Genomic DNA, 27803 nt, shown 5'->3' on the forward strand with positions numbered 1-27803 from the left:
CAAAGGATAAACAAACATCGAAATCGGATTAACTATAACACAAGAATAAGATAGCTGGGACAAATCTAAAATAAACATTGCATCGGATATCGTGAAGTATATGGCATATTTTATACCATTGATATTAGAATAACTGTAAACAATTATTGTTTATTCCAGATCTAAAAGGCAGAGAATGTTTAAGTCATAAATAACACAGACGGACAAAAAACCATCGGATCACAGCCGAGGACACAAAATAAAAACAAATCAACGTGGAAATAAATAACACTCGAATATAATACAAATAACGCATTGAGATGAAAAAACACAAAGTTAAGTCAAGCACTATTATGTAATAAACAAAACTCGGAGTTTAAAATTCGAAAATAAACAAGTGTTAAAAACGAACAGGGGTTGGAATAGCCGACTCAAGGGCTATTCCACACAGATAACAAATCAATTAATTATACGGTTTTTGACAGGCGAATGCGGAAACACAATGCGTAACGTTACTTCACAAGCAACTTACCGGTGAAATGATGGTGAAATCTGCATCAGCCTCATCTGTCAGCACTGGAACTGAACTGTCGTTCGTTATCACTCGTTATTTTAGATTAAATTGCGATAATAAATACGTATTATGATTATTCCGATAACACAACCGGGGATCGATAATTGACAGGTCGAACCGTTTTTGTGCAACTGGCTGGGCTCACGGCTTTCCGTCGTTTTAGCTGACTTGTGCGAACTTAAACTAAACAGTTCAAATCCTGACGATACGATTGGTTAGTACACGGCCTGTCAAAAGCAATTGGCGTTACGGAACATTCCGCCCACCAAAATACAACAACGTGTATTTTAAATAAAATTTAGAAACAAAACGGGCAATGCTGTGGAACGTTGCGTGAACGAAGAAACAGTGAAAAGAGAGAAGAAAAAGAAAAAAAATATATATTAATAATAATAATGAAAATGATAAGAAAGAATGCGCCGCGGAAGCGAAAATGATTAGTCACATTGACTAGGCAATGGACACAATTTGGGTAATGGTCTCGTGAGAAGAGAACCATTCGATGTACGAACCGTAGCGATACGAACAACGCCGTCGGGGCCTGGATGACAATGTTCTCGATGTAGAGCGTCTATCACAAGAGAAGTAAGCTTAGATTCGCGAGGAAATAGGGCAGGATGTTTATACTCGAATTCGAGCCCAGATTGAGATAACCTGCCACCCACCCTGAGCACACCGTGGTCGTCAATGAAGGGATTAAGCTTCCGCATTTGTTTCGACATAAGGTTGCCCTCTTTCAAGCGTGTGATATCATTATTAAAATGTACATGATGAGTGCGTTTAACTACTGTCAAAAGTGAAGTGTGAATTTCGGCACGGTTTAATGGAAGATACAAACGACGAGATTCTTTATTCTGTAGGTTGTATATGAATCTAAGACAGTAACCGAGAATGCGTTGGATCTTCCGAATCGAAGAAAATTTAACTAATAATAGGTCCACCAGATTTTCGTCCTGTTGGACAAATAAAGATCGAACTCGTTCCTCAGAGTGAAGTTCAATTTCGTCGAAATTGCCATCGAACAACGGCCAAGAATCGGATGACTGGATCAGCCACGAAGGCCCCGCCCACCATAACGTGTTATCGATCAGATCGGCTGGAGATTGACCACGAGAAGCGACATCCGCTGGATTATCTCCAGATGACACGTGATGCCAGGAAGTCCCTTCGAGGGCATCTTGAATGTGACTGACACGGTTAGCCACGAAAGTCTTCCAGCGACACGAAAGAGAACGTAACCAGGCGAGCACGATGGTTGAATCCGACCACGCAAAGGTATTGGAGATCTGAAGCAATGGTACGTATAAATCTTTGACGAATTTTAATAGATCTGCTAGAAGAACTGCCGCACACAGTTCAAGGCGAGGCAATGAAATCTTTTTTGTGGGGGTGACTCGAGACTTGGCGCAAACCAAATATATTTGGACTTTATCGTTAACATCCATGATTTGCAAGTAAACTACCGCGCCATATCCAAGTTCCGAACTATCTGAGAAGCCATGAAGTTGACACGACTCCATGTGAGGGAATGACACCCATCGAGGGATTTTGAACGACTTCAAGAGCGGTAATTGTTTAGTATAACGATCCCATTGACGAACAATTTTAACAGGGGGGGTGTCATCCCACCCAACCTTTAGAACCCACAACTTTGGTACTAGGGATTTGGCGAAAAACGTCAAAGGGCATAGAAAAACGAGAGGGTCAAAAACCCGAGCGACTTCACTGAGGATAGTGCGTTTAGTGCACTCGCGATCGAGGCATAGGACTTCGAATGAAAATGTATCATGTCGTGGCTCCCACTTTAATCCCAATACCTTGAGAATGTGAGAGTTATCAACATCCATGGACACCAAGTCATTGAGGCAGTATTCCGGAGGCAGATCGGCGAGTAATTCTGGTTTGTTACTAGCCCACTTCCGCAATTCGAATTGACCTCGTTTAAACAGCTCGATAACTTCGGTTTTCGTTTGTTGAGCTTGTTCTAAGCTGTTACAACCGGTAACGATGTCATCTATGTAAATATCCGAAGTTAGCACACGACGCGCTAGCGGTAAATCATAACCTTCATCTTTGGTCAACTGTTTGACAGTACGACAGGCCAAAAATGGGGCGGAGGAGACACCATAGGTTACAGTGTTTAGTTGGTACTCGTGGAAGGGTTCCGACGAATGAAAACGCCAAAATATTCTTTGGAAAGCGCGATCTGGTTCTAGAACCAATATTTGGCGATACATTTGTCGTACATCAGCAGTAAACACTACCGATGGTATACGGAATTTTAGCAAAAGCTCCAGCAGGTTCTTTTGAAGCTTTTGACCGATAAGCAAGGTATCATTTAACAAGGATCCGTTAACATCCGTCGCTGAGGCGTCGAAAACGACTCTTAAGTAAATGCTAGTGCCGCCTGGACGAAGAATGCAATGATGAGGTATGTGATACTTTCCCTTGTGCAAATCTTTTCCAGGAACACGAGTCATGTGACCACTGTGTAAATAATCAGTCATGAAAGCAGAATATTGTTCACGTAAGGTTGGATTTGCTATGAGTTTGCGCTCGAGTGAATGGAATCTACGTAAAGCGATCTCACGCGACCCTGGAAAAGAGATATCCCTTCCACTTTCTCGGAAAGGCAAGGATACGATGTATCTTCCCGAAGATCCGTCCCGTGAGTGGTCAGTGCAGTACATTTGTTCACAAAGTTGTTCCTCATGAGTGAGGTGTGAAGACTGGGGAATGGTGTCTAACTCCCACAGTCGCTGGACCTCTTCGTGGAGCCGGTCCTCGTTAGTAACGATGAAAGATTTCGTTTCGTGAGCAGTGTCCGAACCAATTGAACCTAGAAGAAGCCAACCAAATGCAGAATTGAAAGCTGATGGCTGACGTGGACCACCATTCACATTACCAGGTCTCAGAAGACAAGAGAAAACCTCAGCACCCAGAAGAAGATCAATCGGTCCCGGTTTGTGACAGTCAGGATCGGCAAGAGGCAAGTCTCTCAACTGATGCCACGATGACTTATCTAGACGAACAGTTGGCATGTTGCCACAGATACTTGGCAGCGTAAGTGCCTTGATGTTGAAGAGAACCCGTCCCTTAACACCGATCTCTAATTGAATGACTCCTGACGTGGTTGCGGAAGATTGGCCTAAGCCGCTAACTCTCTGAGAACTGGCTTGACGAGGGATGCCTACGAGCTCCGCAGCACGATCGGTGATGAAGTGAGCTTGACTGCCCGAATCGATCAATGCGCGAAAGGTTTGGAAACGGCCGGATGAATCGCGAATGCCAACATTGGCGGTTGACAATAGTACTATGGACTTGTCTCCTAAGTTGGTGAGGACCTGAATTTTAGAGTCGGAAGAAGGCTCCTGGTCCGTAGACGCCGTGGAGTGTTGATACTGATCTTCCAAAGAAGCGTTTTCGTCTCGATGGAGCAAAGTATGATGTTTTTGCTGACATTTTTGACATGTAAACAAAGATTTACAATCTTTAAGATAATGAGAAGAATGAAGACAATTGAAACACCAACGGTGTGATTGAACAAACTGTAGGCGATCCTGAACTGACTTGAGTGCAAATACCTTGCACTTGGAAATGGAGTGGTCTTCCCCGCAACAGGAGCATTTCAGATAAGTGGTGGAGTTCGAGGACCTATTTGTTTTAGGCTGTCCTTTCTTAAGATCGCAAAGAAGCGCTGAAGTGCGTTTTTTGGCAGCCTGATTAAAGTTCCGTGCAAGAGGTTTGTCAATAGTACTGCTATCGCGAGTCGAAAAATGTAAGTCTCGTACAAGAGCTTCGCATTTGTTATAAAGAAACTCTTTGAGTTTCAAATATGAAGGCAGGTCGGTAGGAGACTGCAGTTGTTCGAATGCGCATCTTGTAGGTGAATCTAATTTCGACAGAATTAAATAACAAAGCACGAAGTCCCAATTATCTATTGGGAGATCCAATTCTTTTAAAATTGTTAAATCCTCATTAAATACATCGAACACGCGACGAAATTCAAAAGGATCGTTAGGCGGAAAATTTAAATTTAGCATTTCCCGCCAACACGTAAAGGCGAGTTCACGCGCGTTACGATAGCGCGCGATTAATCTTTGATATGCTTCAACGTAGTGAGCTCCTTGTACTGGAAATGTCCGAATTAACCCTAAAGCTTCTCCAGATAAACATGAGAACAAATACTGCATGCGTTCGATGTTGGATAAAGATTTGTTTTCATGAATCAGAGCGTTAAACATGTCGTAAAATTCGGGCCATTGCTTGACATTTCCAGAAAATATTGGAATGTTTATTTTTGGTAATTTAACGTTTGTGCACGCATTCGCGGTCTTACAATCGAGAGGCTGACTGGTTAACTCCTGGTAAATTTCGACAATTTGATAATACATCTCGTCAAAGGTTTCACGAATTTTATCCTCATCAATTTCGTTTGTGTCATCTAAAGCTAATATTTCCGCGTGAGACGTTTCAAATTCAAGAACTATCTTTTCCAGAGTAGTATAATGCGCTAACAATAAGTTGCACTTAGTTGCATCGTGCAAAGCGCTTTTTGCTATTTCATGTGTCTTGACTAACCTATTATTCGCTAATGTCCGTTTCCGGCGCAATGTTTGAATGGCTGGGGCCATGTTGAATAAACGCGATTGGAAACGTACCTAAAAACGAAACGAAATAAATGATAATAATTTAATCTATTATAATTATATACGCGGTAGGTCGTAAATACTATGAAATCGTAAATACTATGGTCGTAAATAAACTAAATAAATGATAATAATTTAATCTATTATAATTATATGCGCGGTAGGTCGTAAATACTCAAGAGCTAGGTACCTACCTAATTACTGTTCGAATTGATTATTATTCAAAATTTAAGAAACATTCCACAGCATATATCCGTTTTGGCATAGATAGATTATAATCTTAAAGTTCCCTAGTTTCGGCACCAAAAATGTTCGAAAAACGAACAGGGGTTGGAATAGCCGACTCAAGGGCTATTCCACACAGATAACAAATCAATTAATTATACGGTTTTTGACAGGCGAATGCGGAAACACAATGCGTAACGTTACTTCACAAGCAACTTACCGGTGAAATGATGGTGAAATCTGCATCAGCCTCATCTGTCAGCACTGGAACTGAACTGTCGTTCGTTATCACTCGTTATTTTAGATTAAATTGCGATAATAAATACGTATTATGATTATTCCGATAACACAACCGGGGATCGATAATTGACAGGTCGAACCGTTTTTGTGCAACTGGCTGGGCTCACGGCTTTCCGTCGTTTTAGCTGACTTGTGCGAACTTAAACTAAACAGTTCAAATCCTGACGATACGATTGGTTAGTACACGGCCTGTCAAAAGCAATTGGCGTTACGGAACACATGACATATTGAATTTCTACCCATAGAGACACAAAAACACTTGAAAAAGCTGAGGGCGGGAAAAAACTCACCAGCAGAACAAGCCGATAATCACGGGAACCAAAAAATAAACAGATGCTAGGTTAGAAACGAAGAACAGGGGCGCTCAACATTTTGGAAGAATTAAAATAAAATTTAAAATAAAAATAAAAAATAAATACAGAGGTATTCGAGAAATGTAAATTACCTATAGTTATTTCTAATCCCATCGACTAACACGAGGAAGCGAGATTACCCGCTGGGCTTAGAACTAAAGGGAGGCTGTGATGTTTTGGACACTCACATAAAATAAACGAAACGAACGTGCTCAAAAAAAATTTTGTTTAGACAACGACGGGAGATTTATGGACAGACAGGCCTGGAGTAAACACATTCACACGGGACAGGGCGCAGGGACGGGCAGTCAGTTCTTGAACGTGGGTACGTTGGGAGCTCCAAGAAATGAATTCAAATCAGAAGTGTTGTGTGAAATTGCAGTTGATTAGTGAATTCAAATAGTGTTAGAAAGCTTTGTTGTATATTGAATTAAAGTGAAATATTATTGATCCGGTGCTTGTGTGAAGTGAAAGTGGTTCGACTCAGTGAGAAAACAATTAATAATAATGACAATAATAATAATTGGATAATTTGTAGAGCGCCGTTTTGTAAAAACCCACCTCAGGGGCGCCAGGTGTTGTGCAATCGCGATTGTGTTATAAAGTTGTGTTGATTTAAACGTGATTTCGTATACAGTTCGAACTAGATTGCTTGTCTTAAAAACATGAAAATAATAAAAATAATGATTGCGTTTTTAAAGCAGAGTGAATGTACTTAAAGGCAGGAAGTGTTTAATCGGGTTAAGTTATTGATTTGGCGAGATGGCATTCTATCCACGGAGACCGAAAACCAGAGAATCAAATAGATTATTAACTGTGGGTTCGAATCCTAACAGATTAGGGAGGTACAATTTTATTTACAGGAATATTTAATTACCCTTTTATAAGCGTAGGGAGGAGGTCGAAAATTAAAGTGATTTAGCTATATAGTGTAACCAGGTAAGTTTCACACGAGGATTTGGAGGTGACTAACAGGGTGAGTTTTTTTATATTATTTATTAAATTTCAGAGGACCCTTTTAATAATAGGATACAACCGAGGTACAGGAACCGAGTTTGCAACGCCTGCAACCCAAATAATCTTCCCATAAGAAGGAATACGCTAGACGCATTGTCAATCAGCTGTGAGTGGGAGACAGGCCAATGACCTTTTCATATATAGGCCGAGAGGCGCGGTGTACAGTCAGTCAAAGGGGAAGTTTTGCTAGCGTATGCCGTCCCAAATTGAAAGCGATCGGATGCAACCAGACGGAACAAAATGAAAACTTTCCTTCCGTTATTTGACCTTCTAATTTAATACTTTTCATCTATTGTTTGACTTTCTAAGTTACGAATTGGGATGCACAAAAACAAATCTAAAGTCGGAAGAGGGAGATGGTAATCTCCGAAATAAAACTACCAACCGAACAACTTTTCTCAACAGGTACCTTTCGAGAGGTAGGCAGCCTCTTTAAATTAAATGCAAAAAATCAAACCAATTATCCGTTTATACCTTACCTGAGAGGATAGGTATTCAGTAGGAGTTACCCATACCTAATACACGAGGATGCTAGTAACCTCATAAAATAAATACTGGAACCAAATATTAAAATACAGACAGTCCTCATCCCAAATTTGGCATATCGAGTAGACCTTACATATATCTCACATGATAATTGGCTGAATGGGTAGGCACACAACCTATCGTTAATAAGCGGGCAAAATGTCGACAAGATCGTCGTGTGTTAACTATGTATTGACCTAGAAAGGGATGTAAATCCCCGACGGCGTGGGAGTTACAATGTTTTCTAGAGGTGGCTCGTAACTTAGGACCTTACGTGTCACATTTTCGCGACTAGATTCGTGACAAGGGATGTCATGGCTTTCCCCTTCTACACTCAGTAAAGTAGATTTCCTGGAGGTGTTTGAGATTGGGGCAATTCTGAAATTGGTGATGAGACCTGGTTTTCTTTATTCTGGCGTGAAGGTTGCCGATTTGTAACAAGGGGAGACCCGGCCGGTTGTGATATCCAGACACGCAGATATCGATCGCCTTGCTCAAATTATCATCCATCAGTTTTGTTTGGTAAGAGGAGGAGTCAATCTTAGCTTGAAAAAAATTCATTTCCTTTCCTCTCCTTCCCCTCCCAAAAAATATACATGGATGGCGCCGACAACTAACACCATAAACTTATCGTATGTATATCACATATATAAAATCTAACACTTTATTATATTCACATTACCCTACGATAGGTAGAATCGAGTAGCTAGTGGGGGGGAGAGCAGGCGACTTAGAAGATAAGGTTTATAAAATGGTTTTAAAACACAGCAGTAATGAATTCAACTCACTCTATCTCAAAAGAACCAAGGGATACCACACAAATATAGATAACTAGGTTTCTAAACCGAGAAACAAAAACCCAACACAACGTTCGGTGAAGCCTTTTTATACTGAACCGTCACGTGAAATGAGTACGTTCAAGGTCGTACGTCACGTAGACAAACTAGGATGTACACACTTGAAGGGGTGTGTAATAAAGAGAGAGGCAAGGGATTGAAAGACGGCAGGGAGGACCTTCCTACCCCGGATATATACATAACCAAAGCCTTATGGAAAAGTTACCTATGGGACTTAAAGGAAAATCTATCGTAGAAAGAAGAGAAGAAGGAGAAGTTTGAAGTAGAAAGGGCAGATCATTACAACACTCATCCACATTGAAAAATCTCCTGATAAAAGATACATGACGCCAACGAGACTTGAACCCGTGTCCTTTCGATTGCCGGTCGACAGCTCTGACCACTGAGCTATGGCGGCTTATCTCTTTTCCGCGAAATTATTCGATGAAGAGAATGAATTTATTTTTTTAAATTTTAAAAAATTTGATATTTTTGAAAAAAATTAAAACTTTAAGCCTTGTGCGGGAGACCTAAAATTTTTTTTAAAAATCCAAAACTTTTTGTGGTAAGTTGTGGTACCTAGTAGCAACTTTTTCTCAACTTGGAATTTGAAAACAAAAAAAAGTTAAAAATCGATACACCCTAGTGCTCATCAATGTATTCATTTTTTATTATTTTTATTTATTTCTTTATTGATTTTCTTTTTGTGTATGTATGAACTTAAACGTAAATTTTTATGGCATGCAGAGCATTGCACACACCGCTCTGTCCAGCTGAAATAAACATTATTATTATTATTATAGTTTCCGGCAGCGTGTTATAATATTTCATACAATCCAGCTTGATTCTTCTATTTGGTGAAGATTTTGTAGTTTCCGGCAGCGTGTTATAATATTTCATACAATCCAGCTGGATTCCACCATTTGGTGAAGACTTTATAGTTTCCAGCAGCATGTTATAATATTTTATTATTTTGTGTAGTAAACATTTTTGCGTATTGGCTTTGACTTTTTATACTAGCCTAATTTCATTGCACGTTCTTGTGTTACGTCCGTAAATGTCCTTATTGTACATAATTTTGTTTGAAAAGTATTTTGGTAAAAGGTGATTTATTTTTCTATGTATAAGTATCGTCGCGTTTAAGGTCAGCCAATTCAGTTCCTTTAGCATTTTAGTTACTTTTGAAAATCTAATATTCTCATTGCTCTATTTTGGAGAATTATTTTATTCTGTAATGACAGAGAAAAGAATTATTGAGCGGAGGTTGTAATTGCAATAAAGAGCAATACTGGAGTTGTATATAAATAGTAATTGTATATTTTGTCTCTAATGACAGAGAAAAGAATTATTGAGCGGAGGTTAAAATGGCAATAAAGAGCAATACTAGAGTTGTATATAAAAAGTGATTGTATATTTTCTCTGTAATGACAGAAAAAAGAATTATTGAGCGGAGGTTATAATGGCAATAAAGAGCAATACTGGAGTTGTATATAAATAGTGATTGTATATTTTCTCTGTAATGACAGAGAAAAGAATTATTGAGCGGAGGTTATAATGGCAATAAAGAGCAATACTGGAGTTGTATATAAATAGTGATTGTATATTTTCTCTGTAATGACAGAGAAAAGAATTATTGAGCGGAGGTTATAATGGCAATAAAGAGCAATACTGGAGTTGTATATAAATAGTGATTGTATATTTTCTCTGTAATGACAGAGAAAAGAATTATTGAGCGGAGGTTATAATGGCAATAAAGAGCAATACTGGAGTTGTATATAAATAGTGATTGTATATTTTCTCTGTAATGACAGAGAAAAGAATTATTGAGCGGAGGTTATAATGGCAATAAAGAGCAATACTGGAGTTGTATATAAATAGTGATTGTATATTTTCTCTGTAATGACAGAGAAAAGAATTATTGAGCGGAGGTTATAATGGCAATAAAGAGCAATACTGGAGTTGTATATAAATAGTGATTGTATATTTTCTCTGTAATGACAGAGAAAAGAATTATTGAGCGGAGGTTATAATGGCAATAAAGAGCAATACTGGAGTTGTATATAAATAGTGATTGTATATTTTCTCTGTAATGACAGAGAAAAGAATTATTGAGCGGAGGTTATAATGGCAATAAAGAGCAATACTGGAGTTGTATATAAATAGTGATTGTATATTTTCTCTGTAATGCCAGAGAAAAGAATTATTGAGCGGAGGTTATAATGGCAATAAAGAGCAATACTGGAGTTGTATATAAATAGTGATTGTATATTTTCTCTGTAATGACAGAGAAAAGAATTATTGAGCGGAGGTTATAATGGCAATAAAGAGCAATACTGGAGTTGTATATAAATAGTGATTGTATATTTTCTCTGTAATGCCAGAGAAAAGAATTATTGAGCGGAGGTTATAATGGCAATAAAGAGCAATACTGGAGTTGTATATAAATAGTGATTGTGTATTTTCTCTGTAATGACAGAGAAAAGAATTATTGAGCGGAGGTTATAATGGCAATAAAGAGCAATACTGGAGTTGTATATAAATAGTGATTGTATATTTTCTCTGTAATGACAGAGAAAAGAATTATTGAGCGGAGGTTATAATGGCAATAAAGAGCAATACTGGAGTTGTATATAAATAGTGATTGTATATTTTCTCTGTAATGCCAGAGAAAAGAATTATTGAGCGGAGGTTATAATGGCAATAAAGAGCAATACTGGAGTTGTATATAAATAGTGATTGTATATTTTCTCTGTAATGACAGAGAAAAGAATTATTGAGCGGAGGTTATAATGGCAATAAAGAGCAATACTGGAGTTGTATATAAATAGTGATTGTATATTTTCTCTGTAATGCCAGAGAAAAGAATTATTGAGCGGAGGTTATAATGGCAATAAAGAGCAATACTGGAGTTGTATATAAATAGTGATTGTATATTTTCTCTGTAATGACAGAGAAAAGAATTATTGAGCGGAGGTTATAATGGCAATAAAGAGCAATACTGGAGTTGTATATAAATAGTGATTGTATATTTTCTCTGTAATGCCAGAGAAAAGAATTATTGAGCGGAGGTTATAATGGCAATAAAGAGCAATACTGGAGTTGTATATAAATAGTGATTGTATATTTTCTCTGTAATGACAGAGAAAAGAATTATTGAGCGGAGGTTATAATGGCAATAAAGAGCAATACTGGAGTTGTATATAAATAGTGATTGTATATTTTCTCTGTAATGCCAGAGAAAAGAATTATTGAGCGGAGGTTATAATGGCAATAAAGAGCAATACTGGAGTTGTATATAAATAGTGATTGTATATTTTCTCTGTAATGACAGAGAAAAGAATTATTGAGCGGAGGTTATAATGGCAATAAAGAGCAATACTGGAGTTGTATATAAATAGTGATTGTATATTTTCTCTGTAATGACAGAGAAAAGAATTATTGAGCGGAGGTTATAATGGCAATAAAGAGCAATACTGGAGTTGTATATAAATAGTGATTGTATATTTTCTCTGTAATGACAGAGAAAAGAATTATTGAGCGGAGGTTATAATGGCAATAAAGAGCAATACTGGAGTTGTATATAAATAGTGATTGTATATTTTCTCTGTAATGACAGAGAAAAAAATTATTGAACGGAGGTTATAATGGCAATAAAGAGCAATACTGGAGTTGTATATAAATAGTGATTGTATATTTTCTCTGTAATGCCAGAGAAAAGAATTATTGAGCGGAGGTTATAATGGCAATAAAGAGCAATACTGGAGTTGTATATAAATAGTGATTGTATATTTTCTCTGTAATGACAGAGAAAAGAATTATTGAGCGGAGGTTATAATGGCAATAAAGAGCAATACTGGAGTTGTATATAAATAGTGATTGTATATTTTCTCTGTAATGACAGAGAAAAAAATTATTGAACGGAGGTTATAATGGCAATAAAGAGCAATACTGGAGTTGTATATAAATAGTGATTGTATATTTTCTCTGTAATGCCAGAGAAAAGAATTATTGAGCGGAGGTTATAATGGCAATAAAGAGCAATACTGGAGTTGTATATAAATAGTGATTGTATATTTTCTCTGTAATGACAGAGAAAAGAATTATTGAGCGGAGGTTATAATGGCAATAAAGAGCAATACTGGAGTTGTATATAAATAGTGATTGTATATTTTCTCTGTAATGCCAGAGAAAAGAATTATTGAGCGGAGGTTATAATGGCAATAAAGAGCAATACTGGAGTTGTATATAAATAGTGATTGTATATTTTCTCTGTAATGACAGAGAAAAGAATTATTGAGCGGAGGTTATAATGGCAATAAAGAGCAATACTGGAGTTGTATATAAATAGTGATTGTATATTTTCTCTGTAATGACAGAGAAAAGAATTATTGAGCGGAGGTTATAATGGCAATAAAGAGCAATACTGGAGTTGTATATAAATAGTGATTGTATATTTTCTCTGTAATGACAGAGAAAAGAATTATTGAGCGGAGGTTATAATGGCAATAAAGAGCAATACTGGAGTTGTATATAAATAGTGATTGTATATTTTCTCTGTAATGACAGAGAAAAAAATTATTGAACGGAGGTTATAATGGCAATAAAGAGCAATACTGGAGTTTTTAGATTTTCACGGCCAAAAGCATTTTTGTTGTTTGTTTTTGGGGTGTTATGCCGTGTTGCGCTAACTCCTTCTCTGATTCTGGATCTGCCCTGATGATGGACACTGCAACGCGGTCCGAAACGTCGGCTAAAGAAGGAGTTAGCGCAACACGGCATAACACCCCAAAAACAAACAACAAAAAATACTGGAGTTGTATATAAATAGTGATTGTATATTTTCTGGTATTTTTTTATGAACTCTTCATAATTTTTTTTACTAAGTGCTCATATTTCCTAGTAAGTGAAAATATATATTTTTTTTTTGATTTAACCCCTAGCAGAGCTTTTACATAGATTAAAAGAGCAGAATAGTCCTAGTGAACTTTTTAAAATTAAATAAAGCAGTTTTTAAAGCATGAAGCAATGTCAAAAATGAAAACCTAAATAATGGAACAATATAAAAATAATCTAAACTAACGCTTTTCAAATCAAACCGAACCTATTATATTTCACAACTTCCAACTCCCAATAAATCTAATTATTTAAAATTCTGAAATGACTCGCCTGAGCTTACTAACTTAATAAAACACCATATACAGAAAAGGTCAACACGACAAGCCGATTTCTTTCATTTCACCACACGTAGAAAAATCATTAGAAAAAATCCTCAAATCTCTTTGTATGTGTTCATTATAGAACTAAATTTCACAACGAAGACAATCCCAGCAATAACGTGAAATACCAAACAGAAGAATCGCGTAAGATCAAAACACAATGTGAGTGTGGAATGTATCAGGAGTTTTACCTCTCTTATATTCCTCTTCCTCTCACCGGAACCTAATAATAATTAGTGTTATCTTTAACTTCACCGTTAACATTATATTTTTTTCTTAACTTTAATTAATTTTATAAATATGTACATTGTGTTTCTTACAAAGAAAAAAAATATAATAGTGGCGTCGGCACGGCTGATAATTACGTTGTTAATAACTGTAATACAACCAGGTCTAAAATAATTATTAGACAGCGTAATTAGATGCAATTGATTCATCAAACATCAAACAAGAAATAATGTGTACAGTAGTGTATTTTTATTGATTAAAATGACATACTCGTAATACGACATTCATTATCAGAAAAATAAACTATAAATTTTCCACACATTTTTAACGGTATTTATATTTTATGAAAATACCCCATTGGAATTTTGAGCATAAAATTTATGTATCTAAGAAATTTGGGCTGAACTCGTTTAATTTCTATGTTGCTAAAGTAAACATTATACAAAGCGGACCGAATGGGTGAATTGTATTCCACTTGACTTAACTAATGAAATATAGAGCGTTTTCATACAATCTAAGGACTTGAAATCAATAAAAGTTCCGCAAATGAAGCCAGGAATTTTTGAAGCCATAAAGTTAATGTATACAATGAATGTGAAGTTTTCATCGAATATTACACCCAATACACGAATTAGTAATACTGGAACTCCAACGCAACTCCCTATGCAAGAACGTATATTGAATTTAAATTTGAATACAACAACAAGGTAGAAAAACTGTAACAAACACACGGCAGAATGTTTACAAGCGTTCCACGTTCTGTGTTTCAAAGATTTAGTCGTTTGATAAATGAGAAATGCAATTCAGAGTAAAACATATTTTCAAAAAAATAAAATCGTGTCTTTCGTTTGCTCCGTTTATAAGACTATAAAACGTGAAAATGCAATTTTTTCTAAAGTATAATAGTTATTGTCGTAAATGTTATCGAATGAAAGTAATGACGGACAAGATGAACGAGGCACTAAAAAGGCCATTAAACGCAGAACTCAATCACGGGATCTATAAAAAGGCTCTGCTGCGGAAAGTGTCTATTCTGAAACAGGGCTACCATCCAGTTTTAAGTAAAACCAATAAATCAGAAAATAAAAGTTATTCACAAACTGTTATCAACCGTTTGGAGCCAGTGACACTATGGAATCCCCAATTAGGGTAAGTTGTGAGGCTGAGATAGGAGAGGAAGTGGGAAGGACTTTGTTATTAGGTCCTGGTCATCAAAGACGGGCAAAGCCATTTCAAGCAACAATTCAATGCCAAATGGTGCACTTTCACCAGGGTGCACTCTCTATTATAAACATATTTTTTAATTTGCCAACACAAGATGAGTGAATTCTGTAAGCTATTATTTTAACCTTACCTAGAGAATATCTTTATCTAAGAAATTATTTCTATTTTTCCTTTCACGTCACCAACGCAATTTTTATAATAATGTTTTCAAACTATTTCCTACTGCAATAATAAATAATACAATTTTTTCCGATTTAAAATTTGTGATGGTTGACAAAATATTAAAGTAGATACTTAACTCACCTTCATTAAACAATTAGTGTAATCTATCAGTCATAATTACCAGAAACCATAAAAACTCCACCAATTCATAAATTAAAAATAGATCTATATTATGCAAAATAAAATATAACCTTGTGTAAGTTGTTAATTAAAATCTACAAACACCTAAAATAAAACAATTCATCTCCTGAATAAATCTGGAAAACCTAAATAAATTTACAATAGGTTTAAATAACAAACCTACCTCAGTGTAAGATACATCAAATGGGCCAAATTCTTTGGCATCGGTTTTGGTGACATTCGTTGGCGACATTCGTTGCCCGAGTGTGTCTAATGTCTATATAACGGATGACATGGACGAAACGCAGTAATCACCCGGAACACGGGAACAAATTGATGTATTTATTTAGTCACGTGTCACCCTGTACCAGGGATGCTGTAAACCCATCAACTTTTCGTGCTTCACGAGATGAGTACCTTATGATACAGTTCCGGGATATTCGTAGGTTTTATTGCCAAGAAGAGAAGACAGCTGCAGTGAAAACTTGAAACTATATCGAATTAATCCGTTTGGTGAAATTAAACACCGCGCTTTATGACTTTGAAAAGATTTTACGACGAGATTTTACGATCACAACGCATTATTAAAAAAGGTCGAAATAATAAATCTAGTTTTAATCTGGCAAAATAAAGTGGAAAACGACAAAGATTTAATGATCGAATTAAAACCAATTCTGTAAGCTTAGAAAAAATAACAATTGATTATTTTCGTCCTCGTTTTTTGGGGGTAATATGCCGTATTTCGTTACCTCCTTCATTGGTCAACATTTTGGACAGAATTTTAATGTCCATTATCAGAACAAATGTGCATAAAACCCCAAAAATAAAAAAAAAATACTTTTGGCGGCAGCGAATATCTCAAATCATTATTGATTAGTTATATACATTTATTGCACTCTGCAACTACATTTCATGAAAGGAAAATAATTTTTGAATTTGAGATACTTTGGTATATTGACATTTTATATAAACATAAATCAAGAATTTTAAATAAAACTGCATTTTACTGTTTGAAAATATTTCAAAATTCAACCTCAAAAATATGCCTTACGGTTGAAGTCTCAAATACTAAAACTATCAGCCCAAAAATCCCTTAGTTTCACTGGGTGTACTTTTAAAAGTATACAATGTATCGGTTTTTCCCAAATATTTTGAAAAACATGTCGGGTTCTCAGTTCTCAAACAGGCATCACGGGTTTGATCACCTATTGGTTAAATTCTCCATCGTTGCGCAAGCAAAATTTTCTGCTTTAAATTACTCTAGTGTGAGGTTTTAAAAAATTGTCAGATTATTTATAATCTGGGAATGTTGATTTTTCTTTGAAAAAGGGGGAAAACGATTTTTTACTGATGTCAGTGTAATTAAGGTACTTCAGTTTTTTATTAATTAAATTTTTGAAAACAATATTACAATTAGGGTTTTACATAGCTTGTGTTTTCTATACATACTACTCTTCCATTAAAAGCATTTACTTGTGGATGGAAGAGGAGTGTACATTTGCTAAAAATTAATGGTATAGTAATATAATGCATTATTTGGTGAAATAATTAACATATTTTAAATTACAGATTTATGTTACATTAAGTTATGGTTACAAAGTAAAAAATAATTACGAAATAAAAATCCATACAAACTGTTGTGTTTGGAAAGAAGAAAAAAATATTATCAAAGTGAAATAGAGTATTGTAGGATAATTTGTGAGATTTTCAAGATAAACTAGGGGAAGCAGTTTTTTTGTTAATGATCTCCCTGAAGTTTTTTTTATAGAGTTAAATATTTGTTTTTTATCATTAATGCTTCTGATTTCTTCTGGTAATTTATTAAAGAAATGTTTTCTTTGGTGGGTATAGTGGTGCAAAAGAAGTGTGTAGATTAGTTTAATTTATTTTAATTTTTCATAAATAAGTTTTTAAATGAAGAAACTTTAAATTCTTTGAATACGCGTTCAGTGGGGAAGTCTTGAGTTTTTTAGTAATATTTTTAAAATGTGTTTTTGGTCAGACTAGTTTGGTAAGCTGCTCCTAAGCTGATAATTGCATATTGTAGAACAGACTGTACTAAGAAATAATATATTGAGTTTAGATTTTTCATTGATAAGAAATTTATGATTCTTAAGAATATATAAATTAATTTTCTTTATTGTATGGCAGATATAACTAATAAGTGCTTAACATATATTATGTATAAGATGTGAGAGGCCATGCACTTATGCTCTGAAAGCGAGGACTTTTGCATATCAGAAAGCACCGATTAGCAGAGCGACTCTAGATTCGGTATATATTGACTCATGTCACAAAATAGTTAAGCTCCTACCGTGTCTTTTAATACTTACATTACCTTAAATTTGAAATCTTCTCCGTAACACATTCGTGCATTTTCATTTTGTGGAGAACATGAATAAACAAATAAAAAAATATTAAGGCGATGCACTACGTCGTGTAATATTTTAAATTGAGCCGCTATCAATAATAAGCCTTACGTAGATGGCGATAAGGTTTAAATTCCCGCTTAACACCATTCGCCTGTTTTGATTTATGCAAGAAAAAAACATGGCCAAAAAGAGCCTTTTTTTATTTTGTGGATGTTCAGGCATAAATATTTATTTTTTTCAAATCATTTTATAAATAACTTAATTTGCAACATTATACAATAAAATCATAACCGAAAATGGGTTCGTAAGTAGGAGATTTTGAACTTTAAAGCAGTTTTCATAGGCCTTATACATTATTTTTTTCTGAGCTTATAAAAAGACTTAGGTATCTAAAAAATACTCGATTATTTCAAAGGCCAAGATGTATTCTACTCACTGTATTTTAGGCGACCAAATTTTCAAACCAAAAACAAATGATTTTGTATTACTACGTATGGCATCGCCTTAATCACTTTTTTGAAAGAATATTTACTTGGATCTAAATTTAAGAGACAAAAATAAATCAAAAGAGATCTTTGAATAAATAAAAATGGATTTTAGTTTTGATATAAGTCTCATGTTAGATTGCAATAAAATATCTGTACTAGTCGATACTTGTGCAACGTAACGGTTCGAATGTCCGATGAGTTTATATAATATAATATATTTATTTTCCCAGCAGACCCATTGCGGTTTTATGGTACGGCGCTGTATCGCAGACACTGGCCCGGAATTTGGTGGGAGGCGAATTTATGTTTAAAATCTGTCGGCAGTAAAATACGGCCATACGTCGAAGATACGCAAACAAAATACGTTAGTCTTGTTATAATGTCATTGAAACTTGGCACTGCGCCTAAACTTCGCATATCATTTATTTATTTATCTTAAATATTGAACTTTGGCATGGTAATTCATTCAATTTAACAAATCGAGCAGTTACGGATTGAAATTTTTACATTGGAAGTTAAATTTCTTACAATATATTTTTTATGTTCGTCTTCATCTTTAGTAGACAGACGAAAGATATATGGAGTTTATGCAAGATACTCTTCAACTGGTTTTAATCAACGGATTTTGTGAAAGAAAAAATTACTAAAATATGTTCAAATGGACTATTAGTTGGTTGTATTAGTTTATTCATTTGACCGGTAATATTATTAGATGAACTTTTATACATTTTTTTACAAGTTATTAGTTATAGTTAAAGTTCGGTGGCAAACAATTTTTGATTTGATTTTTCAAATCGCCTTTAATTTTTAATTTTAATGAATTTGAAGAACTTTTCAAAATAAAGATTGGGCCCTTAAAAAGTCGACCTGAAAATGTATAGAAACCTAAGATATTCATAAGAATATAAAATATTCCCAAACTTGTCTGAATTGGCTATTTTATTCACTATAACTTATTTCAAAAATTAAATCGACTTTTGACCACTCGAGTGATTTTCGGAATACTTATGCCGAGTTTGCAAAACGTCAAGAGTGATCGCACCCAATAATATGCCATTTTTTACTCGCAGAATTCGAGCATTTAATTTTTTTATAAATCCTAAACATATAAGATAAACGATAAAATATATGTGAATTCAATAGCTATAGCTATATATAACTCAATATTCAGTTTATATGTCACCGTATTAAACTTCAGAAGTAGAAATTTTCAACTCGAAAGCCACTCAACTCAATTTCCAGTCCGCGAGCGCTCGTGTGGTTATGGCAAAGGAATATATCTTGTGTTTTGGTTTTAAAATTTGAACTCTTAGAAATATTTTAAGTAAATACTGCGAGTAAAACACATTGGCATTGGCCTTTGAAATAAGCGAGTATTTTTATAAACCAGTAAAAAATAAAGCAGCAGGCCTACATAAATTTTTAAAAACTTCAAAATCTACTTCTAACCAACATTTTTATGGTTTTATTATATAATGTACAAAATATTATTTTTAAGATTAAAATATTTGTGCCTTTTTGGATATGCTATTTTTTTACAAAAAAAAACACAGGCCAAGGTGGTTAAGCAAGAATTTATACATTGTCGCCATCTACGGATTGTTATTATTAGTGGACAGATTTCAAAAGTTATACAACTTAGTTTATTGCCTTAATAGGTAAAACGCTTCAAGCAACAAAATGGATCAATAAAAACAAATGTTTAAGGATTTGTAGAAATCAAAAATATGAAGATTTATATGTTACCTGGCGATTGCTTGTTTTCCAAAATTTTGAGGTAAAATATTGCAATCCTATCAATAGTTTTTAGTGATTTGAGGGGTTAGTAATTTCATCTACGGTTTTCTCAAAATAATATAAAAAAATGTATTCATAATTTAGTATTAAGTATTTAAAATGCTTTAATCGGCAAAAAATAGTGTTCTTTGAAGATTCAAAACTAGTCTGGACCATACCGATGAACAGTCAATATGATCGAGTAATAACGAGTATCATAGTAGACAAATATCAGTTTTAACGGTAATAACCATCTACATCGAGCATATTTATTCACAATCGTAAGCAATAATACAATTCAAATAGGAACTTCTTATGAAAAGAAAACGTTATGTTGGTGTAACCCGTTCAAAATACGTGCTTAATGCTAATAAAGCCTCAATGGAATAATACGAAATCATATACTATTTCTAAGCAATCTAAGGGTGGGTACATTTTTTGATTCGAGTTAGAATTACGAGAGGAAATAATTTACCAACTTTCACGAATAATTTCCAACTCGTGACCTTTTAAGCAATATATTCACATGGCAACTTAATCAAATAATTCGCGCATTCCATCGCATACCCCAAAGTCAGCTAAACGCTGTATCGAATATATTATCACATAAATATTACGTAATGCTAGGGGCTGGTACCTACCCCCACCGCCCATTAACGGGACCACCCCAGTTGACATTGTTACACTTCTCTGAGTAGGGGGTAGTTAAATTATTACAAAATAATTTATTGTTTCGGAGAAAATGCTAAATTATATAAGCATGGTCCAATGAACAAATGTATCAATCAAAAGACCGTGATCTTTTCAAAGACTTTTAAACTATATTATGTAGGTACTAGAAAAATCACGGAACATTATAATTGTAGGATTTGTGAAGCTGAAAAAGAAATTCACGAGAACGTATTCATTTGTAGGTGGCGAATTTACTGCTTGTTTGTATTCTTTACACATTCATTTCAATTTAGAAAAAGACACTTAAACTCAAAGCAAATCCGGGTTCCAATATTGAACCAAATTTACATATAATAGACAGAAACCAAAATTAGTAAGTTTGTTTATCACATAACAACAATTATTATTTATTTTATAAAATTCTTAGAACTTTATCTAGGGCATTTTGTTTATTAAATAATAAATATGTTTTTAATAAGACGTTTGGAGACAACATGACAATTAATCAAAATAAAAAACATAATTTTAAAAAATACCATCGGAAGGATTCAAACAAGACAGCTGATAAAATTACATTAATACATGAAAGTGTTGAATCAATATATCATCAATCCACAACTGAGCTCGAAATCTTATCTATAATAAAATTCCTAAAGTGCTGGAAAATGCTGGACATGATAATCTAAAATGCACATAATCTCACTTCTAACATCTTTACTAACTAAACTGAACGTTTTGGGCTAGAAAAAAAGTCAATTTCCGGATAGTTGCATAATCGCAAGGGTTCCCAAGATATAAAGATGGTTCAAAAACTCAAACTTCCAACTATAAGCCCATCTCTGTCCTACCGATTTCATTAAAAATATACGATATGCTAAAAACAACTTACATTAAAAAGAAAAACATTTTAATGTGCTAAACAGTACGGTTTTATAAAAATTTCCAAGCTCTTTTTCCAACTAAACCTTATAAATAATCTTAGATCCAGCATAAAAAGTGAGTCATGAAATATTGATCAAAAATATATATATAAAAATAGGCGTAATCGATCCTGCTCTCAAACTCATCAAATCGCATTTAAATGACAGAAAAAATAGCATAGGAGATAAAAAAAAACAGTCCACTCGAGATCATAAACTATGGAGTTCCTCAAGGATCCATACTGGGGCCATTCCTATTCCAAATATATAAAAATTATATCTGTCTATTTAAAATATATGACGAAATCTTCTTATACGCAGAAGACACTCCAATATTTGACTTTTACAAAAACTTTTATTTGAACAACCTTACAGTATACTTACATGGTTTAATGATCTTAAACTCATCTTAAAGAACAACACCGTCACATAAACCGTTACAAAAAAAAGAAAGCAACATACACATTCTAGATAGTGAAAAATACTCAGGGCCACATATTGACAACATCTGACCTAGAATACAAAGAAAAACTGAAAAAAAACATTGCGATATGCTCCTGAATCATTTTTGTTGTTTGTTTTTGGGGTGTTATGCCGTGTTGCAGATCCGATAGATCCGAATTTCGGATCTATCGGATCTGCCCTGATGATGGACACTGCAACGCTGTCCGAAACGTCGGCTAAAGAAGGAGTTAGCGCAACACGGCATAACACCCCAAAAACAAACAACAAAAATGCTTTTGGCCGTGAGAATCTAAAAACTTACCTGCTCCTGAATCACTTCATTGCAAAAGTTTCAGAAATTTTCTTGTTTCTTGGAAAGAGTTTTGTTTAGAAAACAGTTTTCTTATGTATCTGAAGTTTAAATAAAAGTTATTATTATTATCAGTTAATTTAATACGGATAAATATTTTAAGATAGATTAATTATCTTTTCAAGCTAAATGTTAATAAGCGATCCTTCAGGTTTATTCGTTTGGCAATACAGTATAAGTTATTTCCATAAAATATTTAAGTTGGAATGCGTTTAATTTAACAGTACTAAACAGCGGTTACCATCCTCGGGTAGTTCTTCTCCAGAACGGGCCTAACCATTCTGCTCCAGTTGCATCGGCCCATCTCTTCCTCGCCTCTGTCTGCTTTTGGCAAGTTTCTGCTGAGGTTACTTGAGGGTACTTGGGCCCTTGCCTTAGGCATCCTGTTACAGTATGGCATACTTGCAACATTCAGCGGAACATCCAGCCAAAGAAAGTTTTAACTCTTCGTTTTATCAACAAATATATATTACATATTTAAAAAAATCATTTATTATTTTTAAAGCGATACACAATATAGAGAGAAGTTGAAATTTTTAAAAATATATTTTAATTCAGTTATTACCTTAGTGAAGTTATGTTGAATGGTTAGATGTTTAATATAATTAATACAGAAAACACATTTTAATATAATTAATTTATAATACAAGAAAGAGCTGTCATTGTCTCCATGTTAAGCTTGAGCTTTCTTTGTAAGCACATTTGAAATGAAACTGATACATTATAATGGAGTGTCGATATCTTTGAAACCTTAATTAGGTTGACATATTTTACCATTATTTCAGAATTATTTAAAACTCTGGATTTGTGAAGCTGAAATTTAAGGAACACGTCAGAACAATGACAATTTTTGCAGATTATTTATAGGTAGGTACTTTGTCCCTTGTGTAAATTCTTGACACATCAGTTTCAATTTTGTAAATGACAATTCAAATAATATTCTCTTAAATATCATGTTACAGATTGGTACGTTATCGGTTTTCTGAATTCTTGACGCACCAGTTCTAATTTTGAAAATGACACTCAAGGGGAATGGTTTCGCGGCCTTTTTCATATATATATACATTAGTCTTCTCTGTAATGTAATAGGGTAACATGATATTCCTCAAAATGACAATTCAACACACCCATAAAAATTGCTATAAAGTTATGAAAAGTGATGAAACAAAAACTAGGTGAAATAGCTACATATTTAACCTATTTAAGCTAGTATAACTTAAATTTGGGTTTCAGGCCAAAATACTTCATCAAATTAAATACATATTTTTTTAATCAAATGCTGTAGCAAATATTTGTATGGATATATTATAAACTAAAATATCTATTATTCTTTAAAATTATAAAATTTAGGCCATTAAATAAATATTTAGAGGCGATTTTGAGAATTACTTGTGAGTTAAAGATGTGTATTAAATAAAATATTCTTGCCCTACCTTCTATATCAATAAAAAAAATATATAAATTACTAAAAAGTTCCAATAATTTACATGGGTTAAAATTAAAATTACAAACGGTCGATTTACGTTGGAACACAATTTTGTCGCATATAAATTTAAACAAAAAGAAACGTGTTATTTTTTTTCATATTTTATTTTATCATATTTACATAGTGCGTTCGGTAAGATTACGTTTTATTGAAAACAATTAACTTCCAAAAAATATTTTTTTATCATATTTGTTTTTTAATTTAAAAAAAATAAATATAGTAGCACATATACAAGATATTTGCTACCTTTTGATAAAAAAAAATGTTTTTCAGTGTGTCCTAGTATTTTGGCTACAAATCCAAATTTATAAAAAAATCCTTATATTTTTTATTGGAAATGGGAAACTGAATAAAAGCAGGAATATATTATAAAGGGCAGGTACCGCTTGAATAATGTATAATATGTACATCTACTCGTCTCAAAACAAATATCGTCAAGTGAGGCGGGTAACGTACTCGTGTATATGTACCGATATCAAATGTCAATACGAAATTACATTATACCAATAATTCAACTGGCTTACAGAATGATAATATTACTTCAGCTCAGCGTATTGAATGGCCCTAGTAATGTCAGTGAGAAAATGTACGGTTGTTACAATATTAGTATATATTTCAATACGTCATCGGTCTTCATCTAAGTCTCATTTTGTTTGGGTGGCGGAATAACAATAAATCGTAAATCAAATGTAACATGCTCAATTAATATTAACACGCTTCGGGATTTATTTTAACGTTCGGCGGTTAATCCGTATTGATTGAATTAAGCCACATTTAAAAATGTTTGTTGGGCGTGTGAATTGTATTGCTATTGCGAAACAATGAATTGCTGTGGCTAGAATTACATTCATTCTAATTTAATAAAATATTATTTTTACAGAACTATTTTGCGAAAAATATCTTCAAAGGTGTGTAATAATAAATAATTAAATTTATAATTTAAAATTAAGAGCGGGAAGAGATGTCAGATTTTGCTTTCGATTGTCTGATAAGACTCTCGAATATTCGGATCGGACTCGAACGGACCAAATGCACGTCCGATTTTCGAGTCCGTTTTTTATGCTCTTTGTCGTTTTCGATCTGTCTAGCGAAGCACTACAATCAGCACAAAATATAATCTATTGCGCATGCAAACAAGGATAATGAAGGACCTTTAGCTATTGAATATTTGCTTCTGCTATCGTGAAATTTCAAGACACATCGCTATTGGATTAATCCCTTAAAGTTAAAAAAGCTCACGGAAGTTCATTTCCATTAGTAATATCGAAAAGTTCTCGTATAACTGAAGCCCGTGCGACGTTTCCGAGTCGGACGTCCGATCCGATAGTCGGATCATAATCATTGGGTGTGCAAGGACTGTTTCATTGGATCCAATTATCGCATGGAAAAATCTGATATCTCTTCCCGCCATTAAACAATATTATTTTGTATGTAATGTAAGTACGTAACATTCTAAAATTTTAAAAATAGGTGATTCTAAAATTTTCAGTAGATAAATCCAATAATATAATATTATTATAATCAATTTATGCAGCCGTTCTTACAATAGCTGGTGGTATAATGCACAGTATGTAGATCGGGGTTCAATTCTCGGCCGTGGCATATAAAAAAATATCTTTAATTTAATAAAAAAACTTTCTTGATATAATTTTTTTATCCCGTGATTTTTCACAGATTCGCGGTAGTAAATTATGAAAAATAATATTATGAGTGTTACTTGGTTAGTGAATACTTGAACGAGTGTTTGTGTATTACGGATAGCGGGAGATGACAATCTGATGGAAGTTGAAAATGGATGAATGCGGGCAATAAAAATAATGAATGAGATACGATGCCCGAGACGTATATCACATGCGCGCTTGCGCAATATAACCAACTTAGACAATAATACGTTATTAGTATCTAGTACCTACAAAATCTCATGTAAATAAATACATGAGGAAATAATGCTATCACTAAACAAGGCTGCGCCTAGTTTTCTATCAGAATCTTGTATGTTGTGCTATGTTCTGTGCATTACCGCAGTGTATGGTTAGTAGTAGGTATTAAGTTGAAAGCCAGTCTTATACAAATGCGTATTAAGCTTGAGGAAGAATTTTACAAATATACCAAAATAACCATTATTTTTATAACTAATATAACGTTACAATTGTTATGGAGTTTAAATGAATCGAATTAGCGAACTTATTAAAAAAATTCATATAAAAGACAAAAAGTGTTAAATATAAAAGTATAAAATGTAAAAAAAGTACAGAAAAATTTAAAATTACAAAAAATTGTAAAATCTAGGCAAGTATACACTGCTAAGTGGGAGCAAAGAAGAAAAAATATAATTTCTTTTTTTAACGATGTACACACTAAAAGCTCTCTTCCTTCACCCTTCGTATGATAATATCGGCATAAGTGTAGCGAACGCTCGATTTTATAGGAAAATTAACATTATTACAGATGTGTACTATTTTATACATTTTTGGAGGTTATTTCCGTAAAATCTTATAAATTACAAATAAAGTAAATATTTCATATAATAAAATAGTTGAAAATATTTTCTTTTATAAGAGAAATGTGTATATACAGGGTGTCCGGAAACTCGTAGTACAAGCGGGAAACTGGTGAATCTATATCACATTTGGAGTCGATTTTGTGGTATATTTTTTTTTTATTTGAGCTTTCGTTATCGAGTAAATCGAGTTTGAAGTTGATTTTTTTTTGTTTTTTTTTTGTTTTTTTTTAATCAAATTCTTATAAATTATTACTGAAGATCAAAGTACCCAACTAATTAAAACTATTTGAAAGTAAAACAAATGAAGAAACTCGGATTTGAAGCATTATTTTGAAATCACCCTTCATTTTACCCGGTGTAATCATAAAATATTTCTGCTCTGCAGGGTTAAAACATCTGTTATTCAACCCTAAACACCAGAAAAAACTTTAACCCTAAAATAGCCGAAAAATATTTTTTTTTGGTTTTTTTTTTTTTTTTTTTGAAAATGCTCAAATCAAAAAACTTTATGTTTTTTTGGGTTCCCCATGTGGTGTAGATTCTCCAGTTTCCCGCTTGTACTACGAGTTTCCGGACACCGTGTATATGTAACCCCGAAATCGTTAAGACCAAAAAAAAGGATTTACGGAAATCATTATTTGTATTATGCGAACACCCCAGCAAAGATTATCCTAGGGAGGTGTTCACAAAATGCTGTTACTAACCTATTTACACAAAGTTACTGATTATTAACATTTTCTGTAAACTTTAATACTGTTAAACAAGTCATATATATTATAGTAAGAGATCGCCAAGTTAGAAAATTAAATGCTACTCACACCTACAAAAGTAAGTATTTATAAATATTACTTTTTTAATGGGGCGTGTCTGGTACGAGGTGTCATAACGCAGATTATTCCTTCTTTCTTATCTCATCTAAGGTTAAAAATAATAATTCATAGCGAGCACAGAAATATCCCCTCACAGCCGGAAGGTTTTTAAGAATAAGAAATGCCTTACAAAGCAGAAAGTTTTTGACTGCGGCTTTCGCTTTATCATTACCATAACATTATCAGGCGAATTTGAGCTTCGTAAGTTATTCATACACTGTTACTTTAGAGAAGAATTTTTATTGCTCAACTTTTCAATCACGCAGTAAAACGTGAACTTTTCTGTAACGAATGAAATAAGAAATAATGATATATTTCCATTTTGTGGTTTGAACAAAGTTGCAATTATATTTAAAAATTTAATTATTTAATTAATATTAAATTTCTAATGAGGATTGGTCATTGTTCCGTTATTTCTCAACTTTTAAAATTTAT

The 27803-nt window shown here is 33.8% G+C and overlaps 1 protein-coding gene and 1 non-coding gene across 2 annotated transcripts in view; both read right to left on the reverse strand.

The window, feature by feature from the left end:
* The window catches only part of LOC149422819 (uncharacterized), a 770637-nt gene that overhangs the window by 336715 nt on the left and 406119 nt on the right, over positions 1-27803 (reverse strand). The window lies entirely within an intron of this gene.
* On the reverse strand, positions 8804-8876 carry TRNAA-GGC (transfer RNA alanine (anticodon GGC)). The gene has a single exon. It is a non-coding gene; the product is annotated as a tRNA-Ala (tRNA).

The sequence above is a fragment of the Hesperophylax consimilis genome, chromosome 6 (assembly GCF_061612785.1).
Source record: "Hesperophylax consimilis isolate HC1 chromosome 6, BYU_Hcon_1.0, whole genome shotgun sequence".
Classification (NCBI taxonomy): Eukaryota; Metazoa; Arthropoda; class Insecta; order Trichoptera; family Limnephilidae; genus Hesperophylax; species Hesperophylax consimilis.